The following is a 22,358-nucleotide window of genomic DNA, read 5'->3' on the forward strand; positions in this document are numbered from 1 at the left end:
AAGGCTGCTAAATCAGGAACACTCACCCCGCGTTCGCATTATTCAGTGATTTTGCATTTCATTTCGAAGGTCATTTTCTTTCTCTCATGGTCGCCTTCTAACGGCTTTATCCTCGGGGACATTTCGGCCAACGTTATTAAAATTTTTATCAAAAAAAAAAAAAACCATTGTGAACGCAGGTTTAGAAAATGTTTGATGACAAGATGTACTAAGATGATAGCAGAAAGAACGCTAAACCCAGACTGCAGTACGTACTAACGACATTGTCACTCGCCTTGCGAAACATCGCTCATCACCGAGCGAGGTGGCGTAGTGGTTAGACGCTGGAGTCGCATTCGGAAAGACGACGGTTCAATCCCGCGTCCGGCCATCCTGATTTAGGTTTCCCGTGATTTCCCTAAATCACTCTAGGCACATGCCGGGATGGTTCCTCTGAAAGGGCACGGCCGACTTCCTTCCCTAATCCGATGAGACCGATGACCACGCTGTCTGGTCTCCTTCCCCAAACCAACCAACCATCGCTCGTCAAGCGAGTTACATTTTTACAATTTGTTTTCCTCGAAGTGCGATCTCAGCGTTATGGGAGGTGCTCATTAAGCGAGGTTCCATTGTAATGGAATGGGAAAAAGTCTCGGGAAAAGAGAACCACTGTAATAAAACAGAGATAAAACAACTGAAAATATGAAAGATAAATACAATCTAAAGTATGAAAGAATCCAATTCCTCGTCTAGGAGATATTGATGACATCTTCCCGGGCGACTTTATGCACATATGGTCTTTTGGTATGCTCGTTCAGAAACTGGAAGTTCAAAACAGTTTTTTGCTAAATACCATACCATTGGAGTCTCTATTTACCGCCCTTTAAAATAGTAGGTTACCTGCACTTACCTGGTTGTTCTGCGGAGGTAAAATAAAATATGAACAAGCTTAGAAAACTGCAAATTCCATTAGTTATAAGAAGCTCAATACGTAATGGCACCCAGGAGACTGAAGGTGACGGCGTCAAATCAAAGACAACGTGGATACTGCCTTCAAAACAGGTAATGGTGATAGGGCACAGAGGTGACATTTGGGACCCCAGCCCTTAAAAACAGCCGACCGAAGTGGCCGAGCGGTTCTAGGCGCTACAGTCTGGAACCGTGCGACCGCTACGGTCGCAGGCTCGAATCCTGCCTCGGGCACGGATGTATGTGAGGTCCTTTGGTTAGTTAGGTTTAAGTAGTTCTAAGTTCTAGGGGACTGATGACCTGAGAGGTTAAGTCCCATAGGGCTCAGAGCCATTTGAACCATTTGAACCTTAAAAACATTCAAATTTTTGATGAAAAACGACCGTTTTCCAACAAATGTTGTACTATTACAGTCAAAATATCATGAAAATTTACAGTACTAAGGAGAGACAGCTGGGACTGCAAAGCAATTTGTATGGATGAGGGAATCTGGTTCCAGCACGGTGCAGTCCGTGGCAGAAGTTATACGAATGTTGTCCCTGCACCAGCTCTCTGTATTAGGGCGAGATATAAAATTTATTTAAAATACTGTCAACAGATTACAGACGTAGCTTCAGCAATTTCGCCCTGCCTGTCATACAGTTTGAAGTGGAGATTGTAACAACAACGACTCTGTAATATTGTACATATAATTATTCCCATCTCATGTTTCGATAAACTTGTGTAATTGATGTTCTGATTTCAATTTTTTTTGGTTTCATGCCATTGTGTTAAGAAAACTGTAAACAAGTTTCAATGTGACTATTAATGTTTATGTTAAATGTCACGTAATATTGTAATAGAATTGAAATGTAACAAATGTTGAAACTGTTGTAAGATGTTTAAAATTGTAACTGTGCGTCTGGTCCACGTGTAGACAATGTGTTAGGATATGTAGAATGCAAAACATCGGGTGAATGGGTGAATACCCGGTCTGTCAGGGAGAGGTAAAAGGTGGAGGGCAGGCGAGCGCGGAAAAATGCACGCGGGCACTGCACCGCACAACGGGCTCAGTAGTAGTTGGAGTTTGGCACTGGTTTGAGCAACACCTTCTGGAGCGAGGAGGCTCTCCTGGAAGACGTAGCTTCATTGAGCCTCTGCTATGCCGTTCCAACGCCCACACAGCATTGCAAAATTCCATAGGCACTAAATGGAAAAGTATTGCGACGCTAAGAAGAATTAAAGTGCCGATACATCAAGAGCCATAGCTGTGGTTGTACGTGTGCTCTGTGCCTCGCCATCTCGCCGCCCACCAACCGTCGCATCGATACTAGCAGGTAGAAACATTTAGTACTGTATTCGTGTGGATCAAAGAATGAACTGTGTTTGTTTGGTGCAATAACAACCTAAATTTTACCAGAACATTCCCATCATTTAATTGTCCTCACAGCTAACCTAGGCAGGGTCCTTCCCAAATGTTGTGCAGTCCGAGTGTCCCGAAATGAAAAAAAATTGTGTTAATAATTATTATTTGCAGAACTAGCTATGTTAGAATGGTGTTTAAAGAACTGTTTTGTTAATGAACCAGTAAATGAATAACGAAGGTCTAACGATGTTGAAAGATAACTTTAGTATTGATATAGTAATAAGTTTATTATTTCGAGACAGATTTAAAGGCATTTAAATGAGCAGTAAATAAGATGAAAAGAGTAGTAACTTTTATACTGGAAATCTTGAACGCATAATAAACTCAGTAATCAATTATTTAAATACAGCGATCATAACAGTTTCAGGATCCCCCCTCATTAATTTGAATTCCGAAGTGTTCTAAATTGGTTTGAGCACCAAAAGTTAAAGTCAATATAAAAGTCAAAATTTATCAGTGTTTTATCTTTATCAAAATTGACATTTTGTGTGTGTCACGAAAGTGGAATTTCTAGGGTAACCTATGCCCGATTTTAATCAGATTAATTGACAGTATAAAGTTTTGTAGTATACATTATAGTGTAGTGTTATGTATTCATCCTTATCAGTACAGAACGTGAAAATATCAGTTAAATAGATTTTCTGGTTGTAAAATTCGACTATATTATGCAGTGTTACAACTTAATGTTTTGCATGAATATATACCGACTTCTATAGGGAAAAAACTCAGTTAATGCCTAATTAGGCTGGCGACCGTATTATTATCTAATTGGTAGCATCTTTTGGGTTTGTTTTAATTCTTCCTGACGTGTAATTGCATTTCGAACTTACTTGACGGATCATTGTTATTACAGAGTGAATGTAAGTGTGATATGCGACCATTCAGGTACACGCGGTCGATAACTATACGAAAATCCTTTCTCATAAGATGAATCCCGCTCACTTACCATAGCACAGGCTTTAACGAGTACTGTGTCAGGAATCACAAGTGGCTTCCCGGTGACAGGACATCCAGTTGTTGTCGGTCACAAATTAACATGAATACCGAACAGTGGATGTTCAGTGACACGAATTGCAATAGTATTCAGTGAAGTAAATAGCAGTGAACGTCAAGTACGGTGGTGAGGTGTAATTTGCGTTCAGTATGGACAATAACGTAGACACAGTAGATGCGCCGAGCGTAATGGAAGATGCGGCTGGCAATGACAGGGGTTTACGCGGCCAGATAACAGATGGCGTTAGCGGTAGACAATTCGCGTACGTACAGTACCACGAACATGTTAACGAACAGATTGAACTGTCGAGATCACCTAGAACACAGCAAGGAATAAAACAGGAAGTAGAGGATGACTTTGTAGATGATAGTGTGTACGTGAACGAATCCACTGACATGTTTGATTCACCACAGATAAAGAAAGAAGCGAAAGAAAATTTCGAAGTAGGATCGGAACACACCGATTCCGTAGAACAAGACAGTGGGAAATTTTAAGCATGAACGACTTATTTTAACGATTAACCAAACAAATTGCAAGACAGAATGATCAGCTTCAAAAAGAAGTCAGTAATCAGGTCAGTCAGCTTAAAACACTCGTTGACGAGCAGCGTAAACACAAAGTAATGAGCTCAGAACACATGTCGATGTTCAACTCAAAATACAAGTTGGTTAGCTTAAAGCACAGATCGAAGAACAAGGAATTAAAATTAGTAAACAAATCGGACAGGTAGAACAAAAAGTGGGTAGTTTAAGTTCTGAAGTAAAAACTAAGAAATCTGAAATTGAAACAATTAATAAAATATGAATACTATGGGGGGGGGGGGGAGGGAAATTGACGACATTAACAGTAGGTTTGATGTTGAAATTCTCAACATCCAAGAGAAAGTAGAGCCTCTAGTTGAAACAAAAGTAGACGAATAAATTTTCGGTCTTAAAACTGAGGTCGTAAACGAATGCTAACATGGAATCTCACAGTTGAAAAAGGCAGTTTCATATACTGAAAGAGATTTAGGCGAAAAAGTTACCGGATGTGTACAAAAGTGTGAACAAAAGACATCGAAAATACGAGGCAAAATTTTCGATCTCGAGAGTAAAATCAAAGTTAGGCGTGGCGTGGTCTGTAATGGCACGCCACTTCCGAAGCTGTTGGAAGGTGAGGAACGCTTCGATCCCGCCAAGAAACATAACGGATGGCATCCGTTGGATTTCATCAAAAATTGCGAGAGGATGTTCCCTAAACACTTGTCTGGTCAAGAGAAGATAAACGTAGTAATTAGCGCCTTAGCAGGTGACGCTAAGCGCTGGGGAATTAACTTGAATACCGAACCAATGATGTTCGAAGAGTTTAAACAAAAGTTTACGGAAGAATACTGGTCCGAACAAAAACAGGACAATTTGTGGCGCGAGTTTATCATGGCCAAACTTCATGATAACAGGGGCAGGAATTCTTTGAAAGATTTCTGCGAATATTGGTACAGAAAGTTGACGCACTTAAGAGGGAGAAATCCGATTCTGAAATCGTATGGGAGCTATATAAAAAGCTTCCAGAAGATTCGAAGAGATATGTGGGAAGCAATCATCGCAGCTTCGAAGCGTTTCTCGGAAGGGTCGAAGACGAAGAACATTGGCGCGAAAGTCGTGCCAATTACCAGAATTTTAGTAACAGGAATAACCGCAATAATGACGAGAGGAATCACGGCGATGGTTTTCGCGTCAACATGATACAGAGAGGTAGAGGCAGAGGAAGAGGAAGAGGGAGTTATACAGATAGCGGTAGAGGGTACACCGCGCAAAATAATAACAACGCGGGAAACTGATTTCTGCGAACATTGCGGGCCAAACGGAAGCGGACAGAACATACCGGCCCCGATTTAAGAAATAATACCGGACTGACAGTTAAGTTATGAGACAGGTTAGGGAGAGGCGTGGAACGACGCAGCGTGTTTTTCGAAGCAAGCGTCCGGTCCGTGCGTAGATGATTCATCTACGCCGCGCAGTGCGCTACATGTTAACAGGTGAGTGGAGCATCAGAGAGCAATGGACCAGCCTAGCAGACCAGCTGTTCGGAGAGAAGCCGCTAGCAAGGCGGCAGAATTATGTACGAACATTGCCGTAAGAGCTGGCGAATACATTACGAGTGGTAATTCAATGGCTAAGGAAATAGTGAATGGAATAGTGGATACAGGTGCGGTTAGCAGTGTTAGCAATGAAGTAAATGGCGAGAATGAATTAGCAGAAGTAACTGTTGACATCTGCAGATCGATGATCTGTACAAGGGCCTCAAGCAATGTGAGTGGGAGGATTTTAAGAAGGAATATGAGGCAAGGAGGTTAATTAGTGAAAAAGTAAATAGTAGGGTCGTCGATAGGGTGACGTGGCCCGAATTTAAAGAGGAGAGAGTAAATAGCGCAGCGCAAATTGCGCGTGCTGCTGATAGGGCGATGGTTAAAGATAGGAAGGAATTGGAGGATGAAATCCTAAGCATTGACGAGGAAGTATCTTCTGTTAACGATCCGCCAACAGTACAAGCTGTTACCGAAAAGCACCGTGGCGAAGGAGCAGGTAATTACCTATGAGTAACTGAAGTCCACGAGGATTACATTAAATATGAGGTAACAGTGGATGTGAGTAAAGCTGATAATGAGCCCGTTTTGACAAAAGAGGATATTGAGTTAAAATCAAAGCCTGACGAAAATGCAGAGGAAGAACTTAGTGCCTGTCTCAGAAAAGCTTTTATGTTAGAACCTGAAAGCGATCCAGAATGGTCGGGTTCTGACGGTAGTTCAGATGACGAGTATTTCGGTACTAGTGAAAATAATGAGAATACAGCTAATTGCGATATTTTACCTACTGATGACGACGTTTCAAAACGAAACCCAGGTGTTGAGACTGAACACAGAAAGAAAGAGCCATCTGACGATTCAGTGTCTATTTTGCAAAGTGTTCAAGTAAGTAAAGACTTTGAACTCCATAAACCGAGAAAGCCACCAGATATAAATGGCTCACAGGTCAGAAACGTATCTTGGGACGATGTCACAGTCGACCAAGTTGCGTTGTGGAGAAAAAAAAAAAAAAAAAACCAGAAAGGGGCATGATTTAGAGCCTGGGGCAGATTTATATCGGACTTCGAGAATGTCATGAATACCTTACATCATGAGTCTACTGGGTTCCCACCGGAAGAAATTTTGTTAGCCAGCAGAAGTAAAAGTTTAATTGAGGAAAAACTAGATTTTCCGCCTGGTACAAGCTTGGGGCTGAGTCAAAAGAATGAATTAGTCAGAAAAAAGGCAAAGCAACAAGCTGAATATAGATCTAAAAGACATGATAAAAACCTAAAAGTTTCAAAATGTAAAATTGGGGATTACGTCCTTTTAAAAATCCACGAAAAATCTAGTGAATATATTTATAGTGGACCGTATATAATACAGAACATTCCACACGATAATGCTTACTATCTGATCGACCCAAAATTCAAGAGACCCTTAGGTGTAAGAAACGTTGTGGACCTGGAACTGTATGTTCTTTTATTTAAGTACACTCAGAAAGCAATCTGCAGTAAATGTGCTGTACCTTACGATGAAACTTTTTTATTCTAAATGTAACAAATATTTGTAAATGTATGTATACTAATGTCAGTGTGCTCATTTACTTATGTAAGTTTCAGATTTCCAAATGTACTATAAATGTAAACGTGTATGGACAAAAGGATTGAAATGAAAAAGCAAAGGCTGCAAGCCAAATATAAGATGGGACTGCCGAAAATCAAAGTGGTCAGTACGTGAGTCGTGATATAAAGGACTGACAAACACCAAAGAGGGCAGATAAATAGTTAAAGGAGAATTGTAAGTGTGGTAAAGGTGATGTAATAAAATGATGCGAAATGGACTGCCCAAATCTGAATAATAGGCAGCAAATACATGTATAGTGATTTTTCTAAATAGTATTGTGTGTTTATTAGCAAATACGGAAATGGACTGCCAGTCAATACAAGCAGCAAAAAATTGTTTTATAGTGTATATAGGTATTTGTATATTCTTTGTAGTTAAGTGTTTGTGTTCCAAATTTTGATTTTATTTATCTGAAAAATTTAATAATAATAAGTAATTTGCTACTTAAATCTTGTTGTGATAGAAGGTTGAACTGTGCACTTAAGTAAATGATAGGTAAATTTTCTCGATATATTAAAAAGTATAGACCTATATAATGTAAGTGAAAGCAAGTTTTGTGATATAAAATTTTATGATGGTACAGTCACACAAAGATTCAGAATCCCTGTGTAAATATAAAGTTCAGTGTTCCCATCAAATTTGCACTTAATGCTTAAAATTTTCACACTGTCTTGTTCTACGGAATAGGTGTGTTCCGATCCTACTTCAAAATTTTCTTTCGGTTCTTCCTTTATCTGTGGTGCATCAAACATGTCAGTGGATTCTTTCACGTACCCACTATCATGTACAAAGTCACCCTCTACTTCCTGTTTTATTCCTTGCTGTGTTCGAGGTGATCTCGACATTTCAATCTGTTCGTTAACATATTTGTGGTATTGTACGTACGCCAATAATCTACCGCTAACGCCATCTGTTACCTGGCCGCGTAAATCCTATAACTGCCAACCACATCTTCCATTAAGCTCGGCGCATCTACTGTGTTTACGTTCTTGTCCATACTGTACGCAAATTACAATTCACTACCGTACTTGACATTCATTGCTATTTACTTCACTGAAAATTATAGCAATTCGCGCCACTGAACATCCACTGTTCGGTATTCACGTTAATTTGTGACCGACAACAACTGGATATCCTGTCACTGGGAAGCCACTTGTAAGTGGCCGTGACACATTACTCGTTTGCCATATACGGTCACATTAAATTACAGCACAATACACCATGAAGTGTGATGGAATAATTTATTGTCATTCTGCGACCGATCACAGAACAGCCGTGAACATTAAGATACGTTCAAGGCTCTGAAAATTTTATCTTGTCGACGTTGGCAACACATTCTGAGACATTCTCGAGGGAGGGTCGAGGCACTAGTCTGAAGGAAGGGTGAAACTTTCATTCGCTTTGATATCCATAACGATACTATTGCGAGGGTGGAACGTAACTGGCACCAAGCGAGGCTATGCCAGTCTCGATGCTAGAGAATTGAGAAACCTGTTTTGAGGTAGAGGTTACGGCTAAAAGTAAAATTGCGAATTGTATATTCTCCGCAAAAGAATTAAAGTAACTTTTTTGTAACCCGTGTTTTTCCCCTATTGCGACGCAGAAGAGTGAAATTTGGCTCAAAGGCGCCTACTATCATCCTCTGTTATGGTACAATACCATCGCTTTTCTGAGGCGTCACTCTCGAGCTCTGCGACACATAAAACCGGAAGAAAGACCTGAATTCAGTAGTTCATGTTCATTGGGTTAATGGTGTCACATTGGCACCAAGTTTCACCACAACTATGCCCAACGTCACGTTGGTCGTGTCATATGACCCCTTCCGCCATTCCACCTTTCATACATCTCACCCCTTCTCTAGACATATCTGCGATGGAGTTCAGATCTGTATTGGAATCACGCGGTTTTCTTATTGGTGGCTGGTGAAAACATATAAAACACACCAGCGATCAGAAGTGACACGAGAAGGGCTCATGAGGTTTTAATTTACACACATTTCGCGTTCAAAAAAGACAGTTTACAGTGTGGTGAGTATCCCACCGATGTTCTTGAAAACCTTTGTCACTGCTGACAACTTCCCTTTACCCCCCCCCCCCCCCCCCATACCTTACTAGGGACAGAAAGTTGGCTAAAACCAGACGTAAACAGTAATGAAATCCTAAACTCAGATTGGAATGTATACCGCAGAGACAGGCTGGACAGTGTAGGAGAATGCGTGTTTATAGCGATAAGAAATGCAATAGCATCGAAGGAAATTGACGGAGATCGGAAATGTGAAATAATTTGGGTCAAGGGCACGGTTAAAGCAAGGTCAGACATGGTAATTGGATGTCTCTATAGGCCCCCTGGCTCAGCAGCAGTTGTGGCTGAGCACCTGAAGGATAGTTTGGAAAATATTTCGAGTAGATTTGCCCACCATGTTATAATTCTGGGTGGAGATTTTAATTTGCCGGATTTAGACTGGGAGACTCAAACGTTCATAACGGGTGGCAGGGACAAAGAATCCAGTGAAATTTTTTAAGTGCTTTATCTGAAAACTATACCCGAACTATTTGAAACAGTTAACGCAGAACAGGGAATCAGCGATCATAAAGCGGTTACTGTGTCGATGATCTCAGCCGTAAATAGAAATATTAAAAAAGGTAGGAAGATTTTTCTGGTTAGCAAAAGTGACAAAAAGCAGATTACAGAGTACCTGAAAGCTCAACAGAAAAGTTTTGTCTCAAGTACAGATAGTGTTGAGGATCAGTGGACAATGTTCAAAACCATCGTACAATATGCGTTAGATGAGTATGTGCCAAACAAGATCGTAAGAGATGGAAAAGAGCCACCGTGGTACAACAACCGAGTTAGAAAAAAAAAAAAAAAAATGATTCAAATGGCTCTGAGCACTGTGGGACTTAACTTCTGAGGTCATCAGTCCCCTACAACTTAGAACTACTTAAACCTAACTAACCTAAGGACATCACACACATCCATGCCCGAGGCAGGATTCGTACCTGCGACCGTAGCGGTCGCGTGGTTCCAGACTGTAGCGCCTAGAACCGCGCGGCCACTCCGGACGGCAACCGAGTTAGAAAATTGCAAAGGGAACTTCACAGCAAACATAAACATAGCCAAAGCCTTGCAGACAAACAAAAATTACGCGAAGCGAAATGTAGTGTGAGGAGGGCTATGCGAGAGGCGTTCAATGAATTCGAAAGTAAAGTTCTTTGTACTGACTTGGCAGAAAATCCGAAGAAATTTTGGTCTTACGTCAAAGCGGTAGGTGGCTCAAAACAAAATGCCCAGACACTCTGTGACCAACATGGTACTGAAACAGAGGATGACAGACTAAAGGCCGAAATACTAAATGTCTTTTTTCAATGCTGTTTCATAAAAGACGACTACACTGTAGTTCCTTCTCTAGATTGTCGCACAGATGACAAAATGGTAGATATCGAAATAGACGACAGAGGGATAGAGAAACAATTAAAATCGCTCAAAAGAGGAAAGGCCGCCGGACCTGATGGGATACCAGTTCGATTTTACACAGAGTACGCGAAGGAACTTGTCCCCCTTCTCGCAGCGGTGTACCGTAGGTCTCTAGAAGAGCGTAGCGTTCCAAAGGATTGGAAAAGGGCACAAGTCATCCCCGTTTTCAAGAAGGGACGTCGAACAGATGTGCAGAACTATAGACCTATATCTCTAACTTCGATCAGTTGTAGAATTTTGGAACACGTATTATGTTCGAGTATAATGACTTTTCTGGAGACTAGGAATTTACTCTGTAGGAACCAGCATGGGAATCGAAAAAGACGGTCGTGTGAAACCCAGCTATCGCTATTCGTCCACGAGACTCAGAGGGCCTTAGACACGGGTTCACAGGTAGATGCCGTGTTTCTTGACTTCGCAAGGCGTTTGACACAGTTCCCCACAGTCGTTTAATGAACAAAGTAAGAGCATATGGACTATAAGACCAATTGTGTGATTGGATTGAAGAGTTCCTATATAGCAGAACGCAGCATGTCATTCTCAATGGAGAGAAGTTTTCCGACGTAAGAGTGATTTCAGGTGTGCCGCAGGGATGTGTCATAGGACCGTTGCTATTAACAGTATACATAAATGACCTTGTGGATGACATCGGAAGTTCATTGAGGCTCTTTGCAGATGATGCTGTGGTGCATCGAGAGGTTGTAACAATGGAAAATTGTACTGAAATGCAGGAGGATCTGCAGCGAATTGACGCATGGTGCAGGGAATGGCAATTGAATGTCAATGTAGAAAAGTGTAATGTGCTTCGAATACATAGAAAGATAGATCCCTCATCATTTAGCTACAAAATAGCAGGTCAGCAACTGGAAGCAGTTAATTCCATAAATTGCAGTATATTACTACCTCCTACGTATATCTCGCGAGGAGACCATGAGTATAAAATTAGAGAGATTAGAACCCACTCGGAAGCATACCGATAATCCTTCTTTCCACGAACAGTACGAGACTGTAATAGAAGGGAGAAATGATAGAGGTACTGAAGGTACCCTCCGCCACACACTGTCAGGTGGCTTGCGGAGTATGGATGTAGATGAGATGTAGATCGATTTCACCATCATTGCCAGAAGGCATATGGGACTGCAGCCCTGCTGACGTGATATGACATCTTTGGTGTGTAATGCAACCGCTTTCTTTGCTCACAGATACAGGGTGGAACCACTAGGGACCGTTCGAAACCATTCAATAAAATTTTAAGGTGATCTGAAGTAGAAAATGGTGTCTAATCTTTTTCACCCCTACTGTTTCACACAGTGCTGTCTTTTGACCACAAGAGGGGGCAGGGGGAGGGGGGAGGGTAATGCGACACTGACAGAATCAAAAATAAAAAGACAAAGACGAACAGTCCAGTAGGTAACACCCTTGGTGCCACCCGTACATCTCCATGAGCACGTTAAAAAAGTACCTATAGAGAAACAACCGGCCGGCCGGAGTGGCCAGACGGTTCAAGGCGCTTCAGTCTGGAACCGCGCGACCGCTACGGTCGCAGGTTCGAATCCTGCCTTGGGCATGGATCTGTGTGATGTCCTTAGGTTAGTTAGGTTTAAGAAGTTCTAAGTTCTAGGGGACTGATGACCTCAACTACTAAGTCCCATAGTGCTCAGAGCAATTTGAACCATTTTGAAACAACCCTTCACCGATGCCTAGGTGCCTGCAGGCCAACTGCCCATTGCGCACCCAAGTGAATGGTGCCAAGCTGCTGCTCTGGAGCCTGCTTGAGGGTATGCAGAATCTGAGTGATGTTGAAGGAGTTGTTTGTCTACAGGCTCCAAAAACCGATCACGTGTCTGTACATATACACTTTTAAACTGCTAGCTGGCACCGAGGGTGTTCCCAAATTGGGTGGTATTAGAGGGTTAGATGGACCCTTTGCCATTTTTTCACGCCCGTGACGACGTCGCGCCAGAGAAGGGCTGATAAGGCAGAAAACTACTTTGTTGCTTCGGATCTCATCTGATGGGCTTGAATGGTCCCTAGTGTGGCTCCATCCTGTATATCAAAGAAAAAAATTGCCGATTCTGCTTAATTCCGAAGGGTCAGATCACGCTCTTTGGGGTTGCAGACCAATGACGTCCTTAGAGGAGGCTTGAATCTTTCGAGGGTGTCAGCAGTGGCAAAGGTTTTCTAAAACGCCGCACCATAAACTGTCGTTTACGACCACCAAATATGTGTATGAACGCCCCGATGTAAGGGGTAGTTTCACTGACGCCCTTTATCCCGCCGCCATCTGAGGCCTGCTCGTGTCGAATCTAGACGGCAGGGCGTCTTGAACGTTTTCCTAGGCCATCCAGAAGGAAACCGAATGATTTCATCACTGGACGTCGCAGTTCTGAATTCCATCGCAGAGGCGTTGAGAGAAAGGGAAAGATGCGGTCAAGGGGGAAGGAGCTTGACGACCTTCCCATGGTGCGACTACGGTGGCGTTGAGCAGAATTCTGGCGAAATTTGGTGCCAATGTGACATCGTTAACCTACATGAAACCTCACATGAATTTCTGAGCTCTGGTATCATCTAGTATTTGTCGACGTCTTGGTGTCTGTTGCGTCGCCGATCCCGAGGGTCACGTAGCAGGGCATCAAGCTTTTGCATCAGTGTATAGGCAGGTTGTAGGCACCTTTCAGGCAAATTTCACCCTTCTGCGTTGCAACAGGGGAAGATGAAAGAGTTTCAAAAAAGTGACTCCTTTATTCTCTTGCGCATTGTAGAGAAAAGGCACAGTGCGGTTACCACTGGTTGAACTGAAGTTAACGCAAATACGTTTGTTTCATCGTGACAATCGCAATAGCTAAGTGTAATGGAAACGACCTGGCAACAGTTTTGAAGGAAGCTGCAGCTTCTGGCTGTTCTACGAGCGAACAAATCTGGCCATGATGCCTGATGCGGGTATGTGGTGGTGGTAGGGGGGGGGGGGGGGGGGGGGAGAGGCTGGTGAGGGTCATCTCTTTGCTGAGAGAAGTGTCCGACACTTTGCAGCAAAGATGTGTTTGGTTTTTCGTCGAAGGAGCCGTTATAGAACAGGCGCCACTCTTATCCACATCCTCGAGAGGAGAGAGAAATTTCCTATAAACAGAGGAACTCTGGGAAGAGAGTATGGGATACACTTCGATTTTGATCGACTTTGAATATGTTGTAGGATAGTGCAAAATAAGATACTAAGTTTAATATTTTTGAATGAATAGCACTCAAACCATGACAGACATAAAAATCTTCAATTAAACGTACTATGACTTTCAATGTACGTTTTCAACGGTGCACCCATACTTCCTTAAAAATAAATTTTTTTCGAAATCCTCTCCCTGACACTATTTTATTTTTCATTTCGACACTTGAGTAATTGAAAAACGCATAGCATCGTTAGTAAAATGAGGTTTTCGACAAATTTGGGTGCACCATTCTAAAGAACATTAAAAACTACAGAGATTTTATTTGAAGTTCTTTTTATATCTATTACCGTTTCAACAGTATTTATTCAGGAATAATAAACTCAAATTTTTTAAAGAAACGTTTCACCGACTTAATGGCCATATGGACAGGTATAAAAATATACAGTATGTGCCTCGTTTTTCTCTGCACTACAACGTGCCACAATAGAAGTGTATCCATTGGGAAGGTCTACTTGTGGCAGTTCTAAAACCTGAGTTTTTAACGCAGTTTGCGTTCTGATGTAACTAGGAAGTTTCATAAGAAGAAAAAAAATGACTTCTACTAAAGGGAAATGTATGTTTTTTCCTCCTCCTCCTCTTTTTATTCTTCTTTTTTGGAGAAATGTAGATAGTATGAATATTTTATAAAAGGGTGCAACAAGATGTGGTTGTCTGACGCTGGAGGACGCTGATTAGCTCAGTAAAAAAAAAAAAAAAAATGCGGAGAGTGCAATACAGACGCCAGCCTGCTAAATCCACTAAACAGGTTCTCACTATTGTATGCGCTGTAATAGAGGAAGGGCGCGCTCTAGGTGCTCCATAGGATCGACTGAGTTGGGTGCAAATGCTATGGAAGACATTTGTATAAGTATGACGACTTGTAAATGTAGGTAGTCTGCTGCTGCTAATTTAACTGTTTAATATTTCTAAGTTTTCTGTCAGTATGTGATAATGAATTTATTTAAATTAAATATCAACGAATGTGTACTGTGTCTCACGGCAAGACAATATCCTCATACATTGTCGCCATGTGTACTGAACTACTTGCAGCTGACTACTTGTCCAGTTACGAAGGCTCGTTCCTTGCTTTGACTTTGACAAGAAGAACATCAGGTAATAAAGCCTTTTGGCGACTCTCTTATACCCTATCTAATTTGTTTACATTATATACGCGAGTTAGCGGTTGATTTGCAAACAGAGCCTCGTTTACTATATAATTTAGGATGATGTAGGACAGTGTGGAAATAAATGGAGGTAAACGCCGCTACCCTTTGGATGCAAAAACGAAAAATATAAATCTACTCCTCACACCCCAATACAAGCCCCAAGCCCAAGATCCAAATTTCATAAAAAGAAAAACAAAGTCCTTTTGTATTAACATTGCATGACTAGTAGCAAGTAGACTGAAAAGAAAGTAATATAAAAAGATATTGAAAAGAATCTTGGTAGCAAGGTAACTTAATGTTTTGAAGAAGAATAAAAAAGAAATAGAATCCATTAGTTTCAAGATAAAATAATAGTAGATGGCAAAGTAGAAGACTTGTAGATCACGGTGTATAACAAGTGACGAGATGAAAAGGCAAGCGCCAGAAGCACATTAACAATGTACAATTTTAGCTTCTGTATTTTGTAGTGTCCTCAAAGAGTACTCACAAGGAGTATTCCTTGAGGACACAGCGAAAGACAGAAGCTAAACTTGTACATTGTTAATGTGCTTCTGGCTCTTGCCTTTTCATCTCGTAACTGAACTTTTGCGCTCGTATGTAATATTGGTAGGCGATACAAAATGGTTTGTTACGTTTTGAAGATTTGCGATCTGCTAAAAATGAGTAAAAACTGAAAGAGGTAAATTAGCAACTTTGATGATATCTTTGAAGTAATTCAAGCTAGGAAAATAACCGAATATATTGTCTTAATTAGATTATTATCAACGAAAGGCTGGACTTAGACCCAATGCGATGGGCAATTAACAGTTCAATAGTAAGTGATGAACAGTGTAAACTGTGAGGAATATACATAAACTGAGTTAAAGTAAATAGCGTAATCTGGATTTTGCTGTAAACTCTTTGGCTGAATTTACGTAATTAATTCCACCCATCTGAAAGAAAGGTTACTTCTTTAAGACAATGGTAGGATGTGCATAGACTAGAATAAACTAACATAAAGTGAATTTACAGTGGCTAATATTTCTTTCAACCCATTTAATATTAAATACTCATGAAACATTTATCTTTGTGACAATATAGAATATCAACAGACCTCAGCATTCATAGGAATTCTTTTGCGCTCTAGAAAGTTATAGTACTGATTCAGATTATTTATCTCACGCGAATTGTAAACTTTCATAGATAAACTCTGGATGTATGAGGACTGTAATCATGATGAGCGCAATAATCTCAGTTTGTGTGCATTTACCTGTAGCTAGGCTCGTACACGTCGGGGAGCAAATATTCATCTGAGTACAATTAACACCCACCCGGCGTAAATACAGTGCAGCAAAACAATTCTTCTTGTGAGTTTCCTCGAAAACATTCTACCGCGAGATAGCCGGAGCCCGAGCATCATTCATTAAGAAACAATCAATATAAAATGGGGAGTTACATACTCTAAGAAAGGAATTGGCACTGAGAAAGCCAGTGCATAATCAGCTCCCACATTCACGTAACCAAGGACAAGAAAATGACTTAATGGGAGAAATAAAACCTCACGATTGGCCAGTTTGAAGCGCGTTTCTTGGCAGACCGAGAAGGAGGGCTCTGGTCAGCTGGAACAACAACTTGGTTAGCTGATGTGGAAAGAGAAAGACGAGTTGCAGACCGAGAACGAAAGCGTAAGATACAGGCTGTGACTTAGAGATTTTCACAATCAGACCTGTTGAGTTTGCATACTAATCTACGATTTCGTTGAGATACTTACTACATTAATTTTTGTAATAGTTACAGTGACTGTATCAGTTATTCAGTTTACAAATATCTTCTGCTACACCCCTGACGATTTATTCCATTGAGCTAAGTGTATATAACGGTAGCGTGATGAGCAATTAAATTATAAATGTATTTCATGTAGGTTAATTCTTATAGAGAAGGAAACAGCAAGCAGCCACTATTAATACTGCTATTTATTTAGGTAAATAGCGCCGTTACCGGTTTCGAACTGGCAAGTTCATCATGAGACGGCTGTTCACATGATTTTCAAGATACACTTTATATTATCGTCCGTTTTTGATTTTTATTATTCCACTGTGGCGAAGTATTTTTGCTGTGTTGTTGCCGTCGAAAATTCCGCGCGATTTTGTTGCGAAGTTGCAGGATTGTATTTTTCGCATATTCCTAAATATATCCAGCACTTACGTAACTTGTACAGCACCATATTGTGCAAAGCACCACACACACAAAATACTTCGCCACAATGGAATAATAAAAATCAAAAACGGACGATAATATTAAGTGTATCTTTAAAATCATATGAAGAGCCGTCTGATGATGAACTTGCCAGTTCGAAACCGTTACGGCGCTATTTACCTAAATAAATAGCAGTATTAATAGTAGCTGGTTGCTGTTTCCTTCTCTGTAAGAATTAACCTACATTAATTGTACACAGCCACCGTCTCACCATGTCAGTTTTAGACAAATTAGCAAATGTATTTCATTTTCAGTTGATGGTCCTATTCTGAGATGTATTTCGATACGGGCCTTGCACAAAAAATCTGGTACGATTAGTTCAGGTTTCTCAGCAGCCTGTCCCACAGTCGCACCGGGAAAGCCGATTTATTTACTGCTAGCGAGATAAGTGTGTGTTTGTACTTACGTGCACATTCGACTGCTTGTGGTGCGAGTGCGAAGTTCTACTTACTGTAATGATTGCTTCTGAACTACACATGTCGCTGTGGAAATTCCATACACCACTCTGTCGCTGCTGTGTCTAATATTCGACTTATAGCAAAGAAAAAAGTTATTTCACATTACATCACAGACTACTCGATATCACAGCTAACAGTCTACGTTCCTAATGATACAACTTTGCTACTTATGCACAGTGGCATGCACACTAGGAGAAACGCCAGACTTCTGCGAGACAGCTAACATTATACATTCACAGAGCCGAACCGTGGACGAGGCGATTTCGTTCACTTGTCAGAGAGGCGCATCACAAAACATAAAGTATAAGTACAAACTCGCTTTCTATGCAAATACACAGTTAATTTCATGCTGTTATATGAAACCTCTATAAACATGTCAGTATGTAGTTGTTGATGACGTCATGCAAAAGAAATGCGTGTTAGAGGGACTTTTGGCTGTGAAAGACGTGTCTCTTACCGTAGGCGCGGGACTGCTGCAGGCCTGGGGTCCCGTGGTCCACCGTGAAAGTACGGGGAGACCTCTCCAACAAGCAAACGACAATGCCCAGACCACACAGCATTCGGGAACACTCTACGCACTGGGTGGCGTGCCAGCAAGTCCAGGCAGCTAACACTGATCTCTCGCAGGAAACACATACAGAACAGTACTTCAGACATCGAACACCAACAACAAGATAATTTACATTCATCATTCGAGTTCATACACAGCACGCTTAACTGCGTTTCGGGGGGAAAACTGCAAAATGCATCTGTTTTAACATTCAGGATCAACATGCAATTTTAGCGGTGCACTTACATAGTCACATGCACCAGTAAATATTCCACAAAACATAACACTCAGTATCATTAGATACAGTCACTACAAGAAACTGGCCACCGATCAGCTGTGGTCGGAGTCCAGTAGGCCGTAAATTACGCCGTAACACATTCTAAATGACACTCCGTGCATCCAGCACTACGACTGCACTAGTCTGCAAAATATTTCAATCTTTTTCTTTTTTCAACCACTTGAAAGAATTTCAGGAATATGAAGAAAATTAATATATGACGCACCAGATGCATATTCATATTTCGACATGACCAGCAGTAACTAAAAATTCAATCTCTGTCACAATATCCTTTATTAATTGTGCTATGAGTTTTGGAGTATTAATTTTGTGTGTATGGACAATTTAACGTTAAAATATCTGATGATGGAGTATTAATCTTCCAAACTAGTAGCATTATTAAGGAAAGACATTGTGGCTGAAGTAGAACATTATTTACTGCACGAAAAACACTGCCGCAATATTCTGCATATCTCCACAGTCAGAGTTTGGTTGCAACGGAGTTCGTAATTTGAAGACCATGCTAGGAAATGTTCAAAGATTAAAGCGAACATTATTACAACCTAGAAAGGTTGCCAGAAACACACGAGGTATCCCCATAACTTTTTAAGTTTACTTTCGATATCTGTGAAACATAATCACTCTGCCGCACTTAACTATACATCAGTGTCAAACAGAATTAAAATTTTTGGTCGAAATACGAAAAGAAAACTTATCTGAAGAAAAGAAACAGTTTAAGGTATCGAAAAGTAAATGACGATGCCCAAAGACGGCTACATTTTGGTGAATGAATTGTTAATGGTGACAGGGCTCAGCGATTACTTTTCGGGCAACCTTTACGTGAATAGTAACTACGTTTGACAGCTATGTCATCTACGTTATCTCCGCTGAAACGTAATCGCTGGTGGCAAAGTTTAGCTCACATAAAGCAAATAATCATTAAATTCCTGGGCAGCATTCAAGTTCAGCAGTTGCACATTAGAAGACGTCTGAGCAGGCGAATATGACTGATGAACTCATTGTTGGGTAACACGCCTTGTTACTGTAGATGGTGCTAGCGGAAGGGACGGGTTCCTACCATATCCTTAAAAGTTGTAAATCGATGAAATAAATTTTGAAAATCTTAAATAATAATGATTTTTGTGAAGAGAGTTCTTCGGAATTGTTTATTCTAGTTTTTAATGGTAGCCACCCATGATAAACAAAAGATGTTTGTTTGTGGATGATTCGTGTCTATTATCGCTTGTGTGGGGCGATATTCTTGCACAGAGCCCTGATCAAAGAATTGCTAACCAAAACCTGCCCTAGAATCTCTCAGTGGTTACCCACATTCCCGATATTCGCACAGTTCCTCTAACGGTTAATAAAGTTTTCAAAACTAGATACATAGAAATCTCCTTAGACACAGAGTGGAAGCCGTTACAAATGGGAACAGCAATAGGAATAAGCTGTGTCTCGAGATGATATCACACTGAAAGAAGTATAAATTCCCGAAAAAGTTGAGAAAAAGAAAGACCACTGGCCCAGACAACGTCAATGCTGAACTAAAAAAAAAAAAATAAAGAAAATTAGGACACCCTTTAAGAGTTTTGCAAGTAACTCAGAATTTATTATAAAAACAATAAATACGGACTACATGAAATAATTAGATTTACAGATCAGTATCTCAAGCAGTTCTGAGATACCAGGTGTAGAGCCATGTTGAAACAACTGTAATAGTACACGGTGTAGTCTCCACAAGTGGAAATTTAGGCATGCTATCAATCATACACTTGGCAAATACTGGCTTGGGATTTGTTGTTACACATCTGCTCGCGCTGTTCGCATAGTCCTGTAAGAACTGTGTGTGGTCGGGCTGCACAGGTCACTTGTTCCACACGTGTTCCATTGGATTCCATTGTGCAATTGTGTTGGCCAGCCGAGGTGCTTCACGTCTTACAGAGCAAGTAAATTTTCATGGTCAGTGGGACTGAGCGTTATCCTGATCTAACGCCACTCCAACTTCCTATTGCAAGAGCGGCAGAACAACTAGTCTAGCAACATGCTGCACCTTTGCTGCACTGGTCATCATTACCTCCACAAACTTCAGGAGCGAACGGGAGGTGCAGCATATCAATATGCACAGCATAAGACCATGACAGGTGTGGGACCAGTGTGTCTCAGACGAAAGTACCGTCTACATTTATACTCCGTAAGCCATCCAACGGTGTGTGGCGGAGGGACAGTGCTCACTAGTTCTACACTGGACTCATGAATGACTAACATTTGGTTGCAAGCAGAAGCTGCTTTCATCGCTAAAGACTGTGGCATGCCATTCCACCTTCTGTGGCACCAATCGAGCACTGCAAGTCGATGCTGTAGTGTGGGTAGAAGATGGGCTAGAGCTGTCGACCTACTAGTTAATAATTAGTTCGCAACAGTGCAAATTTGCAGTTGTCAATGTCACCTTTGAGATATCCGTATAGAATTCGAATCTGAGGAGATCTGGTAACAATGCAGAGTGCGCTCGTACTCTTCAATCCTCAATACTCGCTTGGTTCTATATACGCTGTGGAGCTGCACGATCTACCACTGTTGCTCTTAACGTATGACAGTCTATGGGGGCGTCTGTGCTATGTGGACGCCAAAAACTTCATTAACGGGTCTGCAAATTCTCAGGTATCTACTGTTGCCACCATCACCCCACAACTGACGTATCACGCGCAAGTTGTGCGGCTGTTCTCCGAAGCGACCATTCCGCCAGTCGAAAGGCCACAATTTGACCCCTCTCAAACTTACAAAGTTGCCTGTAGGAAGTAAGAGGGCTTCTCTGTGGCATGGTGCCTGCTTCCCCTACACTTCTACACCACACTCACCCTTATAGCCACGTGCGTTCGTTTCCAAAGGGTAGACACACATGGCGCACTGATACCTCTATACTATCTGTTAGTCAGCTGCCGGATGACATTTAAACCATTATCAGTGCATCTACTATCCCTCAGGTGGCATATTCTGCAATCAGATCAAAATAGATATTGTCTTTCAGTGTGTTCTAATTTTTCCCCCAGCAGTGTGTAACAAACACGTGCGATAGAGAAGCGTCCTCGAAGAACAGATACTTGCTAAAATTGCATCGGCGCGCAAGACAGGGAACAGAATGGACTCAAACAATTATGGACGGAGTAAGTTCACTGAACACAGGTTGCTGTATGCCAAAGCATTAAGAAGCACCAAGAAAAATTACAGAGGTCCTCTTGAACGAAAAACAAACAGCTTTCCACAAAGATCGGTCATGTATCGATGCTGTATTCACCACACACAAATGATCGAGAAGCTTCGAATACTTAATTTAGAAACATACACTGTATTCACTGATTACGCAAAACCTATCGACAGACTTGTAATAAAAAAGCTGCAGGGAATATTTTCCAGACAGTAAAATTCCAGTCCACATCACGGAAACTATAATTAACATGTACAGATGCATCATCGCTCTAATAGACAGCAACGACAACGAATTAGATAAACCGATAATAGTATACCTAATTGTTGGATAGCCTGTCCCCTGTTTTGATCACTTTACATTTTGACAATATCTTTCGAGCATGGCATCTACAAGTACTTACTGGATTCAGCAGAATCAACAGAAGAAAATGATTCCACTCTCATTCTTTGATGACCAAGAAGTTTTATAAGCGTCAGAAGAAGCGTTCACCGATAAATAAAATTTCTGAAAGGTGTAGTTGCAAAATAACGACACCAAAAATGTGAAGGCAAACATTACTTTTGATAAAAAAAACTTCCATCGTTAATCTGAGATAAAAGCAGGTCACTAAATTCACATACTCAATTCTTATGTATGGGTGAAACAATGAATATAGCAAAATGCATAGAACAATAAGGAGGGCGTTGGAAACATAGGGAAGAAGAGAAACACAAAAAAAGTTCTACAAAACAATGGATGGCCCAGCTCAGATATATGCTAAACAAGCAGAGATCAGTCTC

General features: G+C 41.1%; 1 long non-coding RNA gene across 1 annotated transcript in view; it reads right to left on the reverse strand.

Moving 5' to 3' along the window:
• LOC126335751 (uncharacterized) overlaps nt 1–22,110 on the reverse strand; it is a 285,081-nt gene extending 262,971 nt beyond the window's left edge. The window contains exon 1 of the long non-coding RNA XR_007564898.1: nt 18,005–22,110. This is a non-coding gene — a long non-coding RNA (uncharacterized LOC126335751). The remainder of the gene's footprint in view (nt 1–18,004) is intronic.
• Between the last annotated feature and the right edge of the window lie 248 nt (nt 22,111–22,358).

Source organism: Schistocerca gregaria, chromosome 2, assembly GCF_023897955.1.
Source record: "Schistocerca gregaria isolate iqSchGreg1 chromosome 2, iqSchGreg1.2, whole genome shotgun sequence".
Lineage (NCBI taxonomy): Eukaryota > Metazoa > Arthropoda > Insecta > Orthoptera > Acrididae > Schistocerca > Schistocerca gregaria.